The sequence below is a fragment of the Python bivittatus genome, unplaced genomic scaffold (assembly GCF_059951505.1).
Source record: "Python bivittatus isolate LINGU-HERP-01145 unplaced genomic scaffold, Pbiv_v1 ctg000610_np1212, whole genome shotgun sequence".
NCBI classification, from domain to species: domain Eukaryota; kingdom Metazoa; phylum Chordata; class Lepidosauria; order Squamata; family Pythonidae; genus Python; species Python bivittatus.
Window position 1 is genome coordinate 43459262 of NW_028277088.1, and position 20421 is coordinate 43479682.

The 20421-nt window shown below is 37.3% G+C and overlaps 1 long non-coding RNA gene across 1 annotated transcript; it reads right to left on the bottom strand.

The window, feature by feature from the left end:
- Nucleotides 1–1453: 1453 nt before the first annotated feature.
- Nucleotides 1454–20374, bottom strand: LOC148214609 (uncharacterized). The gene is made up of 2 exons (XR_015797846.1): nucleotides 20149–20374; nucleotides 1454–1867 (listed from the first exon to the last, which is right to left on the bottom strand). It is a non-coding gene; the product is annotated as an uncharacterized LOC148214609 (long non-coding RNA).
- Between the last annotated feature and the right edge of the window lie 47 nt (nucleotides 20375–20421).

Consider the following 20421-nt stretch of genomic DNA (forward strand, 5'->3'; position numbering starts at 1 on the left):
AAAGTAATTAGAGCAGAATTTGTACCACTCAGGATGTAGTTTTCATTTAGTATAGTGCATTGCATGAGAGGCAACTTATAAATATTTTAATTAAAATAAATAAATACACTTGCCAGAAGATAAGCTGGGAAGATACTCCTGGTCACTCCCTCTGGCTCTGTGGGTCACTCCCTGTACCATCCCAGCTTCCTTTTGTTTTTTTCTGGACAGACATATACTTTCAAGAATTGCCTATTTTTATTTTTTAATATGAAACTTTATTATAAACATAAAGTAACTTTACATTCTTCAAGGTGATAGTAAAGAATAAACAGTATAGATCCAGAAAAGTGAGGTGTTGAAACAAAGTTTTAAAAAAAAAAGTAAGATAGAAAAAAAATCATAAGGAAGAACTTTCAATAGCTTAGTCCTTTTTAATTTTTAAGAATAGCTGTGGAGCATTTGTGAAGATGAAAGGCATTTTTGGAAATACAAGATAATGCTGGAGACTTTGATTGCAGCCTTCCAACTTCTAAAACAACCCAGTTAAAAAATAACAATGGGACAGGGAATCTAACAGATCATTAGAACGATCAAAATATGAAAGCACATATTTAAAATGTAAAAATGAAGCCTTAAAATATGTAAAGGAACATTAACCTTGGAAAATACTAGCCATTGTATTACACTTAACAAGCGCCCTCGGGGAACTGTAGTTCTTCCATATCTTTTATGAATGCAAAGAGAAATCATATGCTAGAAGTGGATATGAATGTTAACTACAGAGAGGGGAAAAAGTCAGTTAATACTTTCATATGTGCTTCTGAGAAATCTTGCAACTTATTTAAAAAAAAGATGTCTTTTAAAGATCAGCAATGTATCACAATACTAGTTTAGTCATCAAGGTTCATTTTAAGAGTGATGGCTTTTATTCTTTGGAATATACATAAAGATTGGTTTTGTGTATCATTTTAGTTAACATTTCTCTCTTCTGTTTTCCACAGGTTGAAATAAGGTGCCAGGAAACAGCAAAACTCTGTAAATATAAAATTATCTGATTTCAGAAATATGGAAACTATGGCCCGCCAGGTATTGTCTCAATCCCAGCATTCCTTGTTAATTAGGTCAATGGTGAGGAAGGCTAGGAGTTGTAGTTTGGCACCATCAGGAGAACCAGATGTTGGCCACGCCAACATCTGTTGTTTTCATAAGATACATCCTTACCTTCCACTTCCGCTATCAATGGAGTTCTCTCTCTGCCGTCTTCATAAATCTTTAATAACCCTGCATGATTTGCAGCTTAAAATGACACCATTTTGTAATACTTAAAGCCCAGAATTATGCAAACTTAAAAAAAAATAACAAAACAACACAGATGCACATTTTTGCTATTCAGAATATTTGAACTCTCTGTATGTTTTAGAACAAAATTCAAGCTGGTAAATTGATCTAGCAGAATAATAAATTCCAAATCTACTGTTGGCCAAGACTTTTATTAGGATAGTTGCCTTTGCACAAGTGATGGATGAAGGCACTAAATATCAGGCATTTTAGTAGTAGGATTTTTATGCAACAACACTTTTTATGGGCTTTAAAAAGGACTTGCTTCTTCTGCGTTGGGGGGCTGATTTTTCTAAATTCCCCACGTATTGCTAATGAAGAAACTTGCACTGTTTTAGAAGAATAGATCCAGGGGCTCTCATATGAGGTGTTTTCAAAGTTGATGATGGAAAGAAATCCCACAGTCAGTCTGCAAGGTTTTGAGTTATCCAGGCAAACTGATGCAAAGTCAGGATAACATTGGAGAAAATAAAAGGTCTCTTGGTGGGACCATAGTGGTCTTGTGCCGTGCTAACTTTACTTCTGGTGCTTTTCTATTTTTAAGTATCTGAAATGAAAAACATTTTATTTTATTTTACTAAAATATTTGTATACTAAATTTCATCCCCAAACAGCAGTGAAATTAATAAGCATCCAATAAAAACAGCAAAAATAAGAACTTAGGAGTAGCAGTCAGATTCATAAAAACCTGGGGGAAGAAAGTCAGCATTTTTAGGATGCCAGGAATACTTCCTTTGCAGGTCTGTTTTTTTTTTTTTTAACTGTAGCTGCTTCTTGCAATAGTCGTATGAGACAATCAAATCTCATGTAGTAATTAAGATGCTATCGGACTTGTCTGCCCAATTAAATTTGGCTAGACAATATGTCAGTCACTTGATTTGGAAGAAGAAGGCCACACATCTTGTCACTGAAGTACTAAAGTCTGCTAGAAATAGTTGATATATTCATACTGTCTGATCAGATAAGAAAAAAACCATCCAAATTCATGATATAAGAAAAGATGTTATTACTAGATTTTAAAAATGAAAATGCAGAATTACAAGGAGGGCGCTTCAGACAATTACCCATGCCCTGGTCACTTCATGGCTTGACTACTGCAATGCACTCTACGTGGGCCTATATGGCCTTGAAGATCATCTGGAAGCTTCAGCTGGGCCAGAATGCAGCAGTGCAGGCAATGATGGGCATGTCTCAGTATGCCTATGTAACACCACTGCTTTGCAAACAGCACCACTGCTTTGCAAACAGTTCCCACTTTGCTCCCGGGTGCAATACAAGATGCTGGTTGTTACCTATAAAGCCCTACACGGTATAGGGCCTGGCACTACCTATCTCCCATAGTATCTGCCTGGCCGGTTCGATCTGGCAGGGTTGGCATGCTCTGGGTTCCTTTGATCAAACAATGCTATCTATTGGGACCCCGGAAGAGCACCTTCTCTGTAGTAGCACCTATGGAATGAGGTTCCCCTTGACATCCAAATGGCCCCCATCCTGCTGGTGTTTCAAAGGGCCTTGAAGACCTGGCTTTTCACCCAGGCCATTGGCAAGGATGACTGAAGCCTCCTTTTAGACTGGGTTGTTTTCCTTTGTCCCTATCTGGTTTTGTCATCCTGCCATCTTTACCCATCTTTTTGTTTCTTGTTATTTTTCTTGTTTTACTGTTTTAAACAATTTGTAAACCACCCAGAGTTGCTGGGAGTTGGGCAGCATATCAATTTAATTTATTATTATTACTACTATTATTATGTCAATTTTTTTGTTAATGGTGTTGGCCATTGCTCTTTGACCATGTAAAATGTTCTACTTTTGAGCTTTACATTCCACTTTCCTCTTGATCAGAGAAATTAAATTAAAAAAAAATCTAAAATAATTGCATTTACCCATTTCAGAAGAACAGAATTTTCCTCAGCACCCCAGCTGACACAGCTGCATCCCTATTCTTCTAAGCAATATATTTTAATTATTTATAAATATTTATAGCTAAGTTTCTATCTCTGCAGTCTCATGACCAAATTGGGAACCTACTCCATTACTTTCCTGATATATGGATTTATTTTTGTGAACGCTGTGTGAATATTTCAAACCAAACCCTAAGGCTTCAGAATTAATGGTTAAACAAATTACTGCACCAGTAAGGCAGCTGACAGATAGATGATATATGAATGCTGGGAAAATTTAATTCTAGATGTGCATCATCTAGAACAGAGATGCAGAACCTGTAGCCCTCTAGACTTCCAACTCTCCCTAGTTCATACCACATGGCTGGAAGTTTTAGCTCAGCAATATCTGGTTGTCACCCTTCTGATCTAGATCAAGAGATGCTTTTATAGCTGAGTATTAGTCAATATGTTGGTTGCCAGCCAGAGTGGAGTAATTGCACTCATTCTGTTGTAGGTATGTATGTTTAAAATCCATGTTAAAATCTGAGAATTTAAGATGATGCTATTGTATTACATGAATATACTGTCACTGATTAGTTTATAGACTAATATATTTACATTGCAGCTCACTGCAGTGTACTACAAAGATATCACATACATGTAAGGCTATATAAAAATATTTTAAATAAATAAGTACATCTTATTTTTTCCCTCGGGAAAAAAAATGGGAGTGAAATTTTATCAAGTAGTTTATGAATCCACTTGTATAATTTGATTCCCCTAGCCCTATTTTTCAAGCTATCTGTCCCTTCACAAAGATGAATAGCCAAGCCATGTTCTCAATAGCTGCAGATTTTCCTTTGTGTTGTAGCAGTGAGTCCCCATCTGGTGAATGTAAGGCTGTCCATCTTTAATTCTCTTCTCTTCTATAAGCCATTTTGATCCTGCAATCAACTTACAGTCTCTTTAGTCCATGAACCCTGTGTGAGGTTTCTCTTTGCCCCTGCTATTCCCTGTACCAAAATGTACCATCCACTTCAGCCTCTATATTTCAGATTTACTTCCTTTGCTTCCCGTGACTCAGCTACTTTGTCCATCTGCTCAGCATTCTTTTCTCTTTCCTCTTTTTTTCTTGTAGCACCCACTGTTCTGTGTTTGATACTCCAAGGTATTCCAACTATTTCTTCTCAATGAAACACCTTTTATCCAGTGGAGCTTTCAGGAACATGAGGTTGAAACCAATTTTCAACTGTTTCTCTGTGTGTTGCAACCTCTTTTATCACTTCTGGAGAATCCCTCAACATTCTCCATGATACTTGCAAGAGATTCAGGGAGATGCAGTTCTTCACTGCCCCATTCCATGAGCAGGATCTGCTTACAGATTCTAGATCTAATGCCTTGGCATTGCTGCCCATTTCTCCATTTACAGATTCTCCCAACTTTTGATTTTTTAAAAATCTGTTATCTGTTCTGTGATTCTTCTCTGAAATATGTACTCCTTTATTTCCCAGTTTTCTTGGCCCTTGTCCTCCTTGGCCCTTGTCCTACTAAGAATAACCCTTCCATGCCTGCTTAGCTTTTCCAGTTCCTTTAGTCAGCCAAGCATTTTCCTTGGTCAAAGGGAGAGTATATGAGGTATTTGCAGCCATTTAGAATCAGCTCCAGACCTGCATGATTTCAGTGTCAGCTGGCATGGGAACTAAGTTGATTTATTTTTGGTTCCACAATCATTTATTTGAAATCAGAACACAGCTGTTTTTTCTCTGAATCACCATGACTCCGCAGAACCTGTAGGATGTCTGTTTTTTCACTGGCAAGATTCAAAATAGCCTTTGCTATCTCTCACCTCCACCTCAACAGTTTCAGCATCTTGTTCCTGATGCCTATCTGTAGGGATGTTCAGAATGTGTCTGCTCAGCTTCAGCCACCACAGCAATATTCAGTCATCCCCAAAAAAAGCAACTTAGTGGAAAATCACAGACATGCTATCTTATCAACTTCACCGTTTGCAAAATACTTCTAAATGCAGGGAGAATAGCAGGTTTCAGCCAAGAACTCCTCCTCATAAGCAGCTGCTCAGATTGTTTTTGCAGGTGACCAGACAAATGCACAAAATATGTGCTGAAAAAGTGAGGGGAGAGATTTCTAGTAGTTTGTTTTATTTCCTTTGTGTGAGAAGCTTGGGTGAAGGGATTTTGTTATTCCAGGATCAGTGGTGTAGTTCAGAATGGGACACTGACTGAATGACATTCTTTAGGCTCTGTATTGACCAGCGAGAAGGAACACTCATTGGCTTATGGTGTTTCTGTATGATCTTTGAAGTCAGAAGAACTGAAGATGAGCACTGCCTTTTTCCATTTTTATTATGTTATAAATCTTAATACATTGTATTGTTTCAATACAGTGATGCTTATATATTATTAAAGATTATTAACATTCTAATATTTAGATTACTTAGAGTTTTGAGAATAAAGAAGAGAAAGAAAAATATTCTATCAATATTAGTCACAATTTAGGATGTCAGTATTACAAGCATAATATTATTTGGCTTTTTCATCCAAAGTTGAGTATAACATTGAAAAAAGAACCACTACAACCTACATCAAAATATTTGTTGCATAACAGAGGTTTTGACCTTAAACTGATTGCTTGCTCCATTGTATTGTTACTTTATACACATGTTAATGAAAGGAAAAAAATAAATAGAGCAAATTTAACAAGAATTAAAATACCAAAAAATGGGGGGGGGGGAGAAGGGAAAAATAAAATGAAAAAAGGATTATTGGGTTTCTGACTCCCCCCTTTTTATACATCTGCTGATTTGCAATATTTGTAGTCATTTAGGCCCCCTTGGAAGCCAGTGTGATTATATTTGCCATGCTGTGTGATATGGTGTATGTATAGGAACCATATTTAATTAAACTTCTATTATGTATATATACTGTTCATTTTCCATTGCTCTATATTCTCCAAGTTTAAGTTCCCAATCAGATATTGTCAGAATTGTGTCTTTCTTCCAGTGTTGAGTAAAATTTATTCTCACTGCTGTAAGCATCTCTCTCTTTAAATTATAATGTTTCTTATTGATTTTTTCTGAGATTATACTTAGTAAGAAAAGTTGTGGTTTCATTTCAAATTTAAATTCCAAGATTTTCTGCTGTATACTATATACTGTATGTCTTTCCAGTACTTTTGAGTTTTTTTACATGTCCACCACATGTGGTAAAATGTTCCTTCTGTTTCATGACATTTCCAACATTTATTACTGTATGATTTGTCTATTTTATATATTATTGATGGAGTTGTATACCATCTAGAGTCACTTGTATAGGGAGATGGGTGGTATATATAAATTTGAAAAATAAATAAATAAATAAAATCTATAAAACATTTTGTACCAGTTTTCATTTAGGTTATAACTTGGTGTAAATTTTACAGATTTAGTCCATAAAGATAGTCCTTGCTTAACAAGCGCAATTGAGACCAGCAACTCCATCGCCAAGCAACATGGCCGTTAAGCAAGACATCATGTAACTGCAACTCACGATTTTACTGCCATCTTCTCTATTGACTCTGCTTGTCGGAAGCCAGCTATGAAGTGTGAAAATGCCGATCACATGACTGTGAGATGCTGTGATGGTCGTAAGTATGAGGACTGGTCATAAAGTTACTTCTTCAGCACCATCATAACTTTGAATGGCCATTAAACAGGGCAGTCATTAAGCAAGGACTACCTGTAATACTTCCCATTGATGTGTTGTGACTGTTTCTTTAAAGTTTTGCATCTATTTTATCATACAGTTTTTTGTTTGTTCTGTCTCTGTGTCATATCTAAATAAAAGTTTATATACGCACCCAGATAGGTGGTGTTGGTTTTGTATGAGTGTTTCAAATTCTGTTTTTTGTTTTTTAATGTCCCTCCTTCAATCTTGAGATCTGATTTTATCCTTCTGGCTATTTGTAAACACATCAACCATGGTATGTTTTAGCTTTCACTAAATAGTTCTTGTATGTTCAGCTTTCACTAAATAGTTCTGGCTGTGTAGAATCTGAGTGAATCTTATCTGCATATGTAATTACATTTTTTTTTGGCTGTAATTATCTCCAACATGAAAAGCATTTGAAGGAGAAGCTCTACGTATCAACCAAATTGGTTTTATTCCAAAGAGAATAATACATAAATTAAAAAAAGGAAGAAAGCTGCACTAATTTTCTTGGATGTGGAAAAAGCCTTTAACAATTTGCAGTGGCAATTCAAGCTGGAAATACTAAATAAAATGAATCCTGGAGTAGAATGTCAGGCTTGGGTTAAAAGTATATATCAATGGCAAAAAGATTATGGCTAATGGGGTGCTCTCTGCAGATTTTCAAATCTGTAGAGGAACAAGAAAAGGATGTCCACACTCTCCTTTATTATTTATCATTATGTTAGAAATACTGGCAGAAAAAGTCCAAAGTTATAAACAAAAAAACAAGTCTCAAAATTCCTGGAGAGGAACGTAAGCTTACATGCTACGCAGATGACATATTAACGATCATAGAACCACAAAAGGCAATAAAACAGTTAATGAAATAATTTATATGGATATAAAATCAATGTTCAACAAAAAACAAAAATATTTTGAAGATTTTTAACCCAAGAAGAAATCAATTTTTGCAAGAAAAATCTGGTTGTCAGCCCATTCAGCAAAATATCTTGGTTGGCACCTGACAGGAAACAATCAAGGAATATATCAAAATTACTATATTAAATTAAGGCTAGAGATTAAAAGAGAACTTGAAAGGTGGAGGGACCTAAACTTATGTTGGTTAGGATCTACTGCAATGATCAAAATGATGTATTTGAAACAATTTCTTTCAAATGGCACCAATTAGAATTTCAGAGAGAATCTTATAAGAATAGCCAGAAACTGTCAGTAAATTTATATGGAGTGGGAAAAGACCTAGACTCAAACAAAAAATCCTGCAAGATTCTTAAGAAAGAGGTGGTCTCGCCCTTCCAGATCTTAAACTGTATCATAAAGCAAGTGTCTGTCATGGATAACAGAGTGGATAAATTCCCCGTAGAGCAGAATGGCAGTTTTGGAGGGAGCCAGCTTAGCTAATGGACTTCATAGATATTTATGGCATGGAGATACAAAGGAGGATAAAAACTTAAAAGGACATATTATTAGACAAAGTTTGATAAAAGTATGGAATTCTACAAAAATAATAAGATGATCACTACTTTGTCAGGTCTTGGGTTATAGAGAAATGTGCTAATCTGAGCAGAATTCTTTGACTATCTTCTATGGCATTACTGAAGACTGATTTTACATAATATTCACTGTAAGGAATAGGTCAGCTCTACTAGAAGAAAGACATGGTAGTTACCCAGTGGTTCCCCCACACAATTCTGCTTTTATTCATGTAAACAATTAAATGCTTCACAATTCAATTTATACAGTGCAATCAACATAGAACCTCAACAAAATCGGTTTTGCATTTTGGTTTTTTTAAAGATTACTTTGTTCAGCTGTGCCTATATTAACTTAGTTGGGCTATGCAGAAAGAGCTGAGAATATTGAAACATATTTTAAGTTTGAAAGAAAATTACCAGAGGGAAGTGGACCTCCTCACAGCATCATAAACAATGTTTTGAGACAATTGGGACAAACCATCTGCTGCCTCATTTTAAGTTCCAAGAGCTGGGAAAACTTATTCTAAAAAAAATTAGGGACCCATCATTCAAATATAGAGATTGTCTATGAAACAGTAGGTTGCTTCTGTAATTCACATTCTTTGTAGTAGTGTCCTTCCTTCACTTAAAGACACAATGAAGTAGATTTGCAGTAGATAGCTCAGTTTGTTAGTTTATTTCATGTCATTTTTCCCAAGTTTGACAGATTATATTGTATTATTATTATTTATCTCTTGATTAATTATAAATAAGGAAACAATTATAATAGGTGTGTGTGATGTGAAACTTTTGATTCTGAGGGAAAAATGACAATTCTCCAGACCAGACTACTGTCTGTGAAATACAGATGCCCAAGAAAATATCAATAGCTATGCTATTCTTCATGATGCAGAAAATCATTATCTGACATGCAGGCCAAAGGAGGAGGCAAAACTTCATTATGAGTAGCCTCCAAAAAGAAAGCTGTATGTCACACTAGCCTATTTTATTTCTTTCTGCCTTATGGCTTCTGCAAGTATAATGCAATATAGATAATAAGAGGTTCCAATTTCTTCTTAATGAAAATGCCCAGTGGAGCAATGCAAGTTCATGAATCTTTGACTAGGGATGTTTAAAGAATCCAGTATTCACCGATTCCTGTACAAAATGATCTGATCATATTTCTGCTTAATCTGTGGTTTCAGATTTAACTATCCAATTTTGGACTTCTCCAGATTAGAAGTTTTGACTGAACTATCAGCAATTGAAACAAATAAAAATGCACCTAAAATCATTCAAGGAAAGTGATTTGTTAGGCAATTAAATGAACCAGTTGCTTCTAAAGCTGGAATATAAATTTTATGGATGCTAAAATGAGTAATCACTGCCTTTTATCCTGTGGTCCATGAGAGCTTTGTTTCATCTTCTTTAATGGCAATTGTTCTTTTCTTTTGAAATCAATAAACACATTGTTTTAAAATTGGTTCTAGCAGTTCTCCAAGTAAACAAAATCTGTTGCATTATTTTCTCTCTCTTATTTGTTTAATCAATTTTCATTTGTTGAAACTTATAAATAATAATAATTTGTCATGTGCATACAGTTTTTTTTAAGACATGAATTTTCATTTCTTTTAATTTTGTAATGCTTATATTTTCTGAATGCCATGAGCCAGAATACAATCTACCTAAATAGGTCTTCTGCTTTGTTCTTATGCACTGGATATAAAATTTCAGTTATCCTTATACGGGAGAGACTTCAAGTAAACTGTTTAAAAAATGAATGGGAATTGGTCATTTGGAAGCAGCTATGGGTTGGCCAGAGAAGAATAAAGCAATCTTATGAGGACATAGCAAAAAAAAAGGGGGGGGGGGTTGCTGCAGTTGAGTACAAGTAGGAAAAGCCCAAGACCTGTTCCAGAAGTCTTTTAGTCCTGGGCTTAGCTACATCCTTCATCATAACCTCACAACTTTGCTCCCTTCAGCCAACAGCTTTGATCCTTCTCTGTATTTTCTTACCTTGTTCACTTCAGTCTATTTCAGCACAGTATTCATTATATAGGTAGTACAAGGTAACTTTGCATAAAATGGGGAAGATATTCCCACCCAGCTCTTCCTCTGTATTCCTTTCCTTTATGCATCATCTGAATTGCTTACAGTCCAGAATGAGTTATTTGGATACCAGGAATCAGAAGTATGGATGACAATTAGGAAGGCATACACAGGTTTCCAATTCCCACAATATCCCTTGTGCTGCTTTCATTTATTCCTCTATATTGTCACCTTCTGAGCTCTCAGAAATGAAGCAGGTGCCAGGAGTAAGCCCAAGAAATAAAGTCAAGAGTCAACTCAAGAAACACACAAAAATAGACTGAAGCAAAGAAGGGGAGAAAATAGTGAATATTAAAAACCCAGCAAGACTTATTGAAACACAGATTTCATAGTTACAGATCGATCGATACCTGACTATCCTTTATGCTGCTTTTTTCATACTTGAGACTCATCATCCTTTTTCTGAAAAGAAAAATGGAAATAATTTTGAAGTCCAAAGGGAGAAAAACTTAACAAGTCTTAATGCTTATTCCCTGCTCATTTTTTTAAACTAGGTAATGGCTTTCTTATGCTATTCTTCTTTAAGCTAGCATGACTTAAATATTCAAATAAGAAGCTCACTGACTTCAAGAAAAGCAGCATTTCTGGAGCTATACAAGTGTTGGCCTCTGAGGATCAGAGCTGTAATAATGGAAACTGCCGATATTTGCATGGTGAAAGGAAGAAAAGGGAGATGATTTAGCTAGCAAACCTTTTTGGTGTTCCTTAACATTGCAGGAAGCCAAGAAAACTTTTGTATGGAGCTTAACTTTTACTATGCCTCACAGCCACAAAGTTTTAATATACCTGCAGTAATGAACTAGGTGGTAAATTTGCTGTTAAATGCATCCCAGTTCAGATTCAGAATTGCTGTTCCCAAGGTCAGTGGTTCTCAAATACTGTGGAATTACAATCTCCCCAAATGATAAATGAATTTGTGTGAACTCTTCCATGGAAAAAAAGGAATGATTTCATTGATGTTAGTGGCAAGAAATAAATATATATATTAAATTTTAAACTAGATATCACAGTACAACCAACTGGGCACTGCAGGCTTGCACAGTCTTGTGTGGTCAAAAAAAGGTGCATAGCCCAGACAGAATGTGGACACTGCTACCATTTAACCTGCACAAGCTTAACTGGGTTTAAAAAAAATGTGACTCTATGACTCCCTAAGTTGGTCCTGACTCCTACAGAGTCCCAATAAACAATTTGAGAACCCCCACCCTAGGGAATCATCTACATCTTCTAGATTCAGACAATGTTCCTTTTTGACAGTTCCCATTGATTTACCACATATTTCAGCTTTCTTCCAAGCCAGCAGCTATCTTTCAAGCAAGCAATCCCATCCCAGTGTTGTATATATTGCAATCCCATCCCAGTGTTGTAGTATAAGCTGTTTTTACAGTGGATATTAAGCAATCCCATCCCAGTGTTGTAGTATAAGCTGTTTTTACAGTGGATATTAATGGCATTTAATATGTGACTTGGGCAGCAGCCTGCAAGAAAACTCTCAGGCTTATCTGCAGTGCACATCTACCCTTATCTGCAGTGCACATCAGAATCATGACCATAATTAGGCAGGAACTCGAGAATTTAATTATCTTTTTTGAAAAAATAAGCTTCCCAATCAAGATGCAGAGCCTTCTGGGCTATATTATATGTACTGGTTTCTTCTTCTGTATTCTCTACAGCGTTCATAAATATGACAATTCAGGTGACTTAAAGTTTTTTTTTGTCCTCATATATGAAAACATCTGCAAAGGTGCTCCCTGAGCCCCCTGATTTTCCAAGCCAACTAATCTGCTTCTCAAGTGAGAGGCAGCATTAAAAATGATGCCCCCAAACCTACTTTATTGTTTTGCTGAGAGAGTTAAGAAAAGAATAGGGGGAAGGAGGAGTGGGGAAACTACTGTGCCTCCCCTATGAAATGGCACAATCCAATCACAAGCTGATATGGAGGGGAAGAGGTTAGGGGGAGTGAAGTGCCATGAGAATGAAAACTGAGGTTGCAATATCTACACATTGTGTGGTGTGATGCAACCACATTATGCAATGTAAACAGGAATTCTGCCAATGTAAAGAACTCTATTTTGAATTGTAGCTGGAGTTGTGGCTTTCAAGCTGTGGCATCTTTAGTCATTTATTCAGCCTTTCTGTAAAGTTCTGCTCATACATTTTGTGCAAGGGAGCAAAGAACATTGGAACTGACAGGTGCATTGCTTGTGGAAGCCAAATATCAACGCAGGCAATTCACAATCTTCCTAATGCCTCATACTCTTTCCAAATGTATGTAAGTTTGGAGTTACCATCATAATGTAAGAACTGTCACAATGCAGTCATAGGATTCCATTTCTACACAATCTAACTATCAGCTGAGCAATCTACCAGTTAAGAATGTCTATCTAGTATAACCAGTACCCTGATGTGTTGAAACTAAAAATCCCAGAGCTCTAAGCCATATTCAATGGGAATTTGGGGAACTGTAGTTGCCAAGATGTCTGGAGGCACTAGTGTGAGCAAGTTTATGGTCTAACATTATTTGCACCAACTGTCAAGAGCAGCCGTGATAGGTGGAAACACCCAAATATAAAGCAAAGTATGACAAAGAGTTTCATAGAGGCAAAGGAATGGCTCATTGGTCTGAGTACTAACATAAATTACTAACCAGCCTGGCTGTAGGAAGCTTATTAAGAAGGTGGAAGAAGGCTACAGCAATTTACAGCTTACTCTGTTTCAAAAATTACATGTTCAGCAATCAGAACGGGAATGAACAACCATGCTAACTACAGTAAAAGAAAAAGGGGAAGAGCTAAGCAAGCTTTAAAATACAAAGACAAGTCCTTAAGGGGCCTACTGAGAAATAATTTCCTGATAGATTTTTCCCTTGCTACTTATGGCAACTATTCACCTATTAAGTAACAGTAAATGAAAAGGAAGGAAATAAAACTGACTCCCAAACTTGATAAGCCACACAAACAACCTAGAATTCCCAGCCACAGTGGCCAACAATGGGGGCTGAGATATTTGGTGGTCATAGTCTAGCACTTCTGTACATCATTCATCTGGGGAAGACAGAGTTACCCCAATACAAGTGACTGAAAAGAACAACACAAAATGCTTCTCCCCATGGGATTACCTGACTAATGACAAGGAATCCTGGCTAATCAGTTAGTCCTTGTAAGAAAATCAATTAAGCTTGCAAAAACTATTTATAATTAGCAATTATAAAGAAATCTGTGGAGGGTTAATTATAACAAGATACAACAACGAAAAGAAGTACCTTCTGGAGAAGGAGACAAGAGGAATGGCTTGTCCAAAAGCGAGGAAAGCATGTCTTGCTTTTTTATAATCTTGGCTTGAATTGCTCTTTTTCCTGTTGTCAGGGTGATAATCTCTGGAGAATTTCCCTAGAATTATATACATTACTGCCAACAAGTATCTGTCTTATTTATTAAAACATAGCAGCAGGAGTAAATCCTTTTCTAAGACTATTTAGGAAAAGAAAATGAAAATAGCCTACACTACCTCTTTGTCACTAATTTATATCTGTTATTAATTTTACTCCTTTTTGTAAATTATTGTTGAAGCTGTGGCACTAAAAATATGTATCTGTGCGATCAAATTTGTTAAGATTCTCCAGTATGAGTAAATTAGCTTGCCATACCTCCCTGATGCAGGTATGTTGATACTGCTATGCTTAACTCAGCGATTAAGTTAAATTACTTTATTCAGATTTAACATGGAGCTAATCCTTGCCTGGGGACAGCATGAAGTATAGCTTCAGTTCTTAACTTTTATTCGACAAAGAAGCTTCATGTTCTGTATCCCCTCTCATGAATTAGATGTCAGACACGTACTCTGAAATACTCACAAGCATGGTTTGTGGTGCTCCTGTGTCTGTTCTCCATATTTCCAAGATTCGGAGTTTATTAGCTCAGACCCAAGTTTTGCTACACTCTTCAATCAATCTTTTCACTTTGATTCTGATGCGATTTTCAGTTTTAATTATTTTCCCTTTTGGACTGACTGCCATATATGTTTGCTAGAAGTTTTAGAATTTATTACACAGAAAGGTTTACATTCCTAAAGGCTTCTGTGCTGCAAAAACAGGCTACATTTGAAGTTTAAGAGACCTGGGAAAATCTGGTGTTGCTGACAAAGCCAAACAACTGTGAACATCTGAATTTATTAATCTGTATTTTCTAAACACAAGAAGACTCATAAGGTTACATAAAGATGAAAAAAAAATTCAGATGTAAATGACTATGTTTAACTGCTCGCTGTTTTGAACAAGAAAGCAGCAGGTAATGGAGGCAGCTGATGCTGTTTGAGAGTAGAAAGGGTGAGCAAAGACACTAATATGTGCATTAAATTATAGCAAGAAGATGCAAAAGAGCATCCCAATCTTTGAGTGAAATTATTTAACTGAGAACATTCAATTTTGCCACCAAAGGGCCTTCCCACACATTGCACAGCAAAAAGCATCATAGAAAACTTAGAAACTATAATTAAGACGTTTAGGCAAGAGATTTCTCTAAAAAGAAAAAAATAGCAACAGAAAACTTTAGACTCTTTCCAGCTATGGTTAAGTCCAGAACCATCTAGTAAATAAACTATGAAATGAAATTGACCATACACCATTGATGACTGCATTCAATAGTAAACTTCCACAAGTCATCTTTATCTGAACATATAATGCATGAGTTCTCCCTCTCTCTCTCTTTTTTTTTGGCATATTCAGGTTTGATAGCATGCACATGAAACCCACCTGAAACCTTAGCATCAAATCAGCAATGATTTGCAATATATAATTATTATCTTTTTATTATTGTTATGTTTTATTAATTGGCAGCATCTTGATGCAGCTGTGATGATTAGAGGGTAGCACCTGGGAGTTGTTATGGCACGGAAATTAATCTGGTTTGCATTTTTTTCAAATGAATTTTTAGATGCTAGTTAGACAAGGCCTGTTCTTGACAATCCATATTCACTTCTGGCAATTATTTGCACTGTTTTTCCCAGGGCTTCCAGACTGATCTCTTTACAGTCTGCTCTAGATGTTGGTAATGATGTTGGCTGGATTGATCAATAATTTCCTGGATACTCCTCTTCCCACCCCTTTTTAAGTTACAGACAATATTTGCCATTCAGCTGTCTGACACTTCACCATTCTCCAATATTTTTCAAGGATGATATATAAAATTCCAACCAGAACATCAGGAAGTTCCTTCAGAACTCTAGGATGCAGTTCATCTGGCCTGAAATTTAAATTCGTGCAAAATAAATAGATAATCCCTGATTGAACTTTATCAGTCTCAAGCTTCAATTTGGACCCTTCATCCTGCTCTTCTCAGTTGCCTAATGCAGTGTTTCTCAGCCTTAGCAACTGGCTGGGGAATTCTGGGAGTTGTAGTCCATACATCTTAAAGCTGCCAAGGTTGAGAAACACAGTGATTACCCTGTTGGAGAAGACTGAGGGATTTTCCCAACTTGTATCTAATTATGTTATGAACATGCCGTGGCAACCTCTTTATTTTGCCCTGTGACATTGCCTTAATCCTGTCTTCCAACCTATGAATGAGAAAAGCTTAACGTATCCTTGAGAGTTTCAGATTTAAACTACAGCTTCCCCTTAAACCAAAAACAGCCAGCTGCAGATTAAAGCTGAGGACAATCTGCCATACTTCTCATCCATGATGGTGGGACAGTCAGGGGGCACCTAGCGAATAAGACTTATTAGTAACTTTGGATTGGTACTGTGTATGCCTCCTTCCCTGGAGCTCAGGGCACTCTCCTCTGGCTCCACTGTTTTTTCTTCTTTGAAGGGGGAAAGAGCAAGGCACAGACTTTAATATGCTAAACCCTATCTCAAATAAGCCATCCAATAGACAATGAATGGTGGTGGAAGTTGGCTTAAGGTCCTTTTCCAATTAGCTTTTCCTCCCTCCAAACCCTCTTTGCTCTGATTTTAAAATCATTTTTAAAATCTAAGGAATACTAAAAGTCCAATAACTTTTAAATAACAAAACACATATTTCTCCTCCAGCAATGGAATATTCCAGGACCAGAAAATATCCAGAATATCACAAACTACTTCCTGTTTCAGAAGATTTATACCAGAAAACTGCTAGACCACCCTCAGAACATTTATCAGTATGGTCTGTAAGAAAAGCAGAATGTTCTACCTACAGAATGGAAAATTTTGCACACCTGTACCTTATCCTACAATTCCATTAGATTACAGAATACTGTTCTTATCAATGACTTAAATTGTGGATGAGAGGGCAGACCTGGCCTGCATCACTGAAATCTTGTTCCTCTCTTAGAGATCTGTCCACGTAGGTTTCAGGTCTGGCACCAGCTATGATCACAGGGCAAGGGAAGGGGTTAGTTATTGTCATCTGACCTGGCTCAACTTATCCTGACACACATAAGAGACCACATGTTAAATCTGGGTTTTGTCCTGGGGTAGGCACAATGTGATTTGAAAGTTAATTGAGCTTAGCTACTTGTTATAGGATTACTCTCTGATTACTATAGAGTTTCACAGAGCAGCCCCCCTCTGCAATGCTATTTGATTGGTTGACAGGGTGTTTCCCACTCCTCTGAAAGAGGCTGAAGTGCACCCCTCCTCAAGAAGCCATTGCTTGATCTGACAACTTTAGATCAATTTCTAACCTCCCCTTTAAAGTGAAGGAGGTAGAAAAAGTAGTGGTGCTGCAACTTCAGATGACTCTAGAAGAAGCAAATTACCTGGACCTATGACAGTCCAGATAGTCTTCAGGCTGGGATTCAGCATTGAAATGCATTGGTCACATTTGTTGATGACTTTTGGAGAGACCAGGACTAAAGGAGTACAATCTTCCTTGTCTTCCTTCTCAGCAGCTTTTGATACCATCAACCATGATATGCTTCTAGACAGGCTTTGAGGGACTTAAGGTGGGTGGGCACTATTCTTCAGTGGTTCTCCTATTTCCTAAGGAGTCAGTTCTAGTTGGCAAGGGGATGAGAAATCTGCCTCTATTTTGGTGGAGTGCCCCATGGTTCTCTATTCTTTCACCTACATGAAACTACTGGGAGAGTTTATCTGTTGACATGGAGTCAGATATCAGTATAGTGATGATACCTAGTTATCTATCTCAGCCCTAAGGTTATGCAGCAAACGCATACCTAAAAGCTGTCAGGAAGAACAGACTCAGACTGAATCACTCCAAGACAGAGCATCTTTGGGTCTGTGATCAAACAATCATCTTTGGCTCTGAATGCATTTGTACTCCACTGCTCAAAGGTGGTATGCAGCTTGGGGGTCATCCTGGATTCACAACTTCTGCTTAAGGAACAGGTGGCAGCTGTGGCCAGGAGGGCTTTGGCCCAGTTCCATATACTGCGTGTTAATTGTGGCCATTCCTAGATCAGGATGTCCTGCTCACACTCATGCCCTAGTCACTTCCCATTTTGATTAGTGGAATATAGAGCTGCACTTCAAAAGCATTCAGAGTCTACAGATGTTACAGAATGGGAAGGGCAGGCAGTGAAGGGTGTTTCCTGTTCTATACACTGATGACCGCACTGCTTTGGGAGCTGCATTGACTGCCAGCTGTCACTGGATGTGATTCAAGGTGCTGATTGTCACTATATGTACTGGGTTATCTGAGGAATTGTCTTCTCCTGTATTCACTTATCCATCCACTCAGATCAAACAGAGTCAACTTCCTCCAAGTCCTATCTCTCCAAGAATGCCAATTAATGGGACCTAGACATTTTTGATCACTACCCCCATGCTTTGGAACTCCCTCCCTATGGAGATCTGGTCTACTTCTTCCCTCCTGCATTTCAGGAGAGCAGTTAAGACAGTTGTTCCATCTAGCATAGGAAGAAGGCATTCCTTGAATGTTTGGATGTATTGCTGGACATGACTTTATCTATTATGGAAGTTTTGAGATGATAGTGATGATGACATCAGTAGATTTATTCATTTTTATCAAGAGTTGTCCTTTTCTTTTCCTATAACATTTCTGATTGTCAGCCACTGAGAGCCTTCAGAAAATGAGTGCCATTGAAATATTGTAAATGAATAAATAATAAGTCTAAAGTTACTGTAGTAATTGTTTTAAAGAATGTGTGTGTCATTCTTCCCATCGCTCACGACTATGGATACACATTAACAGTATTTTTAGGTACTTCTGGCTTTTGTGATTTCAGACTTGAGACAGCCATTGCTTCTTTCTCCCAGGATTCCCCCATGTACAACATTTGTCCAAGCTCAGGACTATGCCCACATTCCCATGAAATCATTGGGCTTCTGAAGCTCTTTTGTAGCATAGTTGATTAACTTAGATCAACTGCATCACAAAAGAATTCGTCCCTCAACCCCCAGCTCAGCTCTTTCCACCTACTGAAACCAAGCTGCTGTAGTGCCCTGCAGCCATTTCACCAATCATTCTGTTTGAACAGGGGGCAACTTTGCCACTCTCCCATACAATTTATTTTTAAATGAAAAGAAATATGAAAAATATGGGGATGTGAGGTGAACATTGGCTCATGAAAGATACTTAATGCCAGCAGTAAGAAGACATGCAAAGTGATATGAAAATGATTTGGGAGCAGAAAAGTTAATTGTACAGAAGTCTCTACTACCTGCAACCCTAGGATATCTGGGCTACAAAATCCAAAAGAACAGTAGATGCATTATATAGTTAGAGTTTCCATTATCGCTTAGCTGCTATCTAGTTGTCATCTGAATTTTTGTAGCCCCCATTTGATAGTTGCTACAATAGGCTCTGTTCTTAACTATGGGTCATCTGTAACCTGGGTGTTCTTAAGCCGGGGACTACCTTTACAATTGATGTTACTCCAAATTGCAGGCTTTATGGCTACAATACTTAACCAATGTTTTAGATATTTTTGTTTCTTCCTTTTTCTCTTGCTTTTCATACTAGTTGATGAAGTGTTCTAGAGAACACAAAAGCTGGTACGTATTTTTCTGGCATTTTGGGTGGTCCAAATAAAGATACTGCTCATCTGTGTGTGTGGGGGGGGGGTTCCCCCCTTCTCTTAGATTAACACAGCTCTCTTTGTTTTAAAGTTATTTTTTATTAACATAAAGGTTACAGAAAGCATGGGTACAAATCAACTCCATTGTGCTATAATTACATAAATGAAAAAATTATGTTTGAAGTTACTATTTCAAAACTTAAGCAGACCTGGTTTTCACAGTAGTACAAACATACTATATTATACCAACTTCTAATAGTCAGGTTACATACAATTCATTGTCTAGTTGTCTGGGAATAAATCCTGTAATCTTATTTTTTTAATATAGGACTTATTTTTAGCGCATCTGTGTTTGTGAATGTGTGTAGGACTGTGCTGTTTGTTACTTACAAGAGCACTTATTTTTCTTGATAAAGCACTGAACTGGTGCAAATCTAGAGTGGACCCTGCTTATCTTACTGTTTTTAATGTACTATTTATTGGTGGCACCTGTTTTGCTCATGATGCTTTCAATCTTTTAAAAATGATCCCAGCCAAATATGGGACTTCCGATTTCAGCCCAATTAAGGCTAATCCAATATTTATAAATTACTCCAGAGATTAGAGTCACTTGTAAATCCTGCATCTAATCTCTGTAATAACCAGTCCCTGCTGTTTTAAACATCCTCATTTCTATTCAGTCACTGCTGTTTATCTTCCACTTACCGAGCTCCACTCCGGATTCCGCTGGAAAGATACAAGCCTCCAACCTTGGAGCGCTTTCTGTATGTTTTCACAGCTGGGAATTCTTTCCAAGCCTCATCCCCGTTGACTTGCCTGTTGTCAATCAAGAAATGCCGACAACCTCTACCTTGTGACACTCGTCCACACAAACAAGCGCGGGGAGGGGGACTCCCGCTCGTTCCCATTGTGTCTGACCCGAACAAACTGGGAGCCGTAGGAAAGATCCCTCGGGAAGCCGGCGTAAGAAGGGCCGAA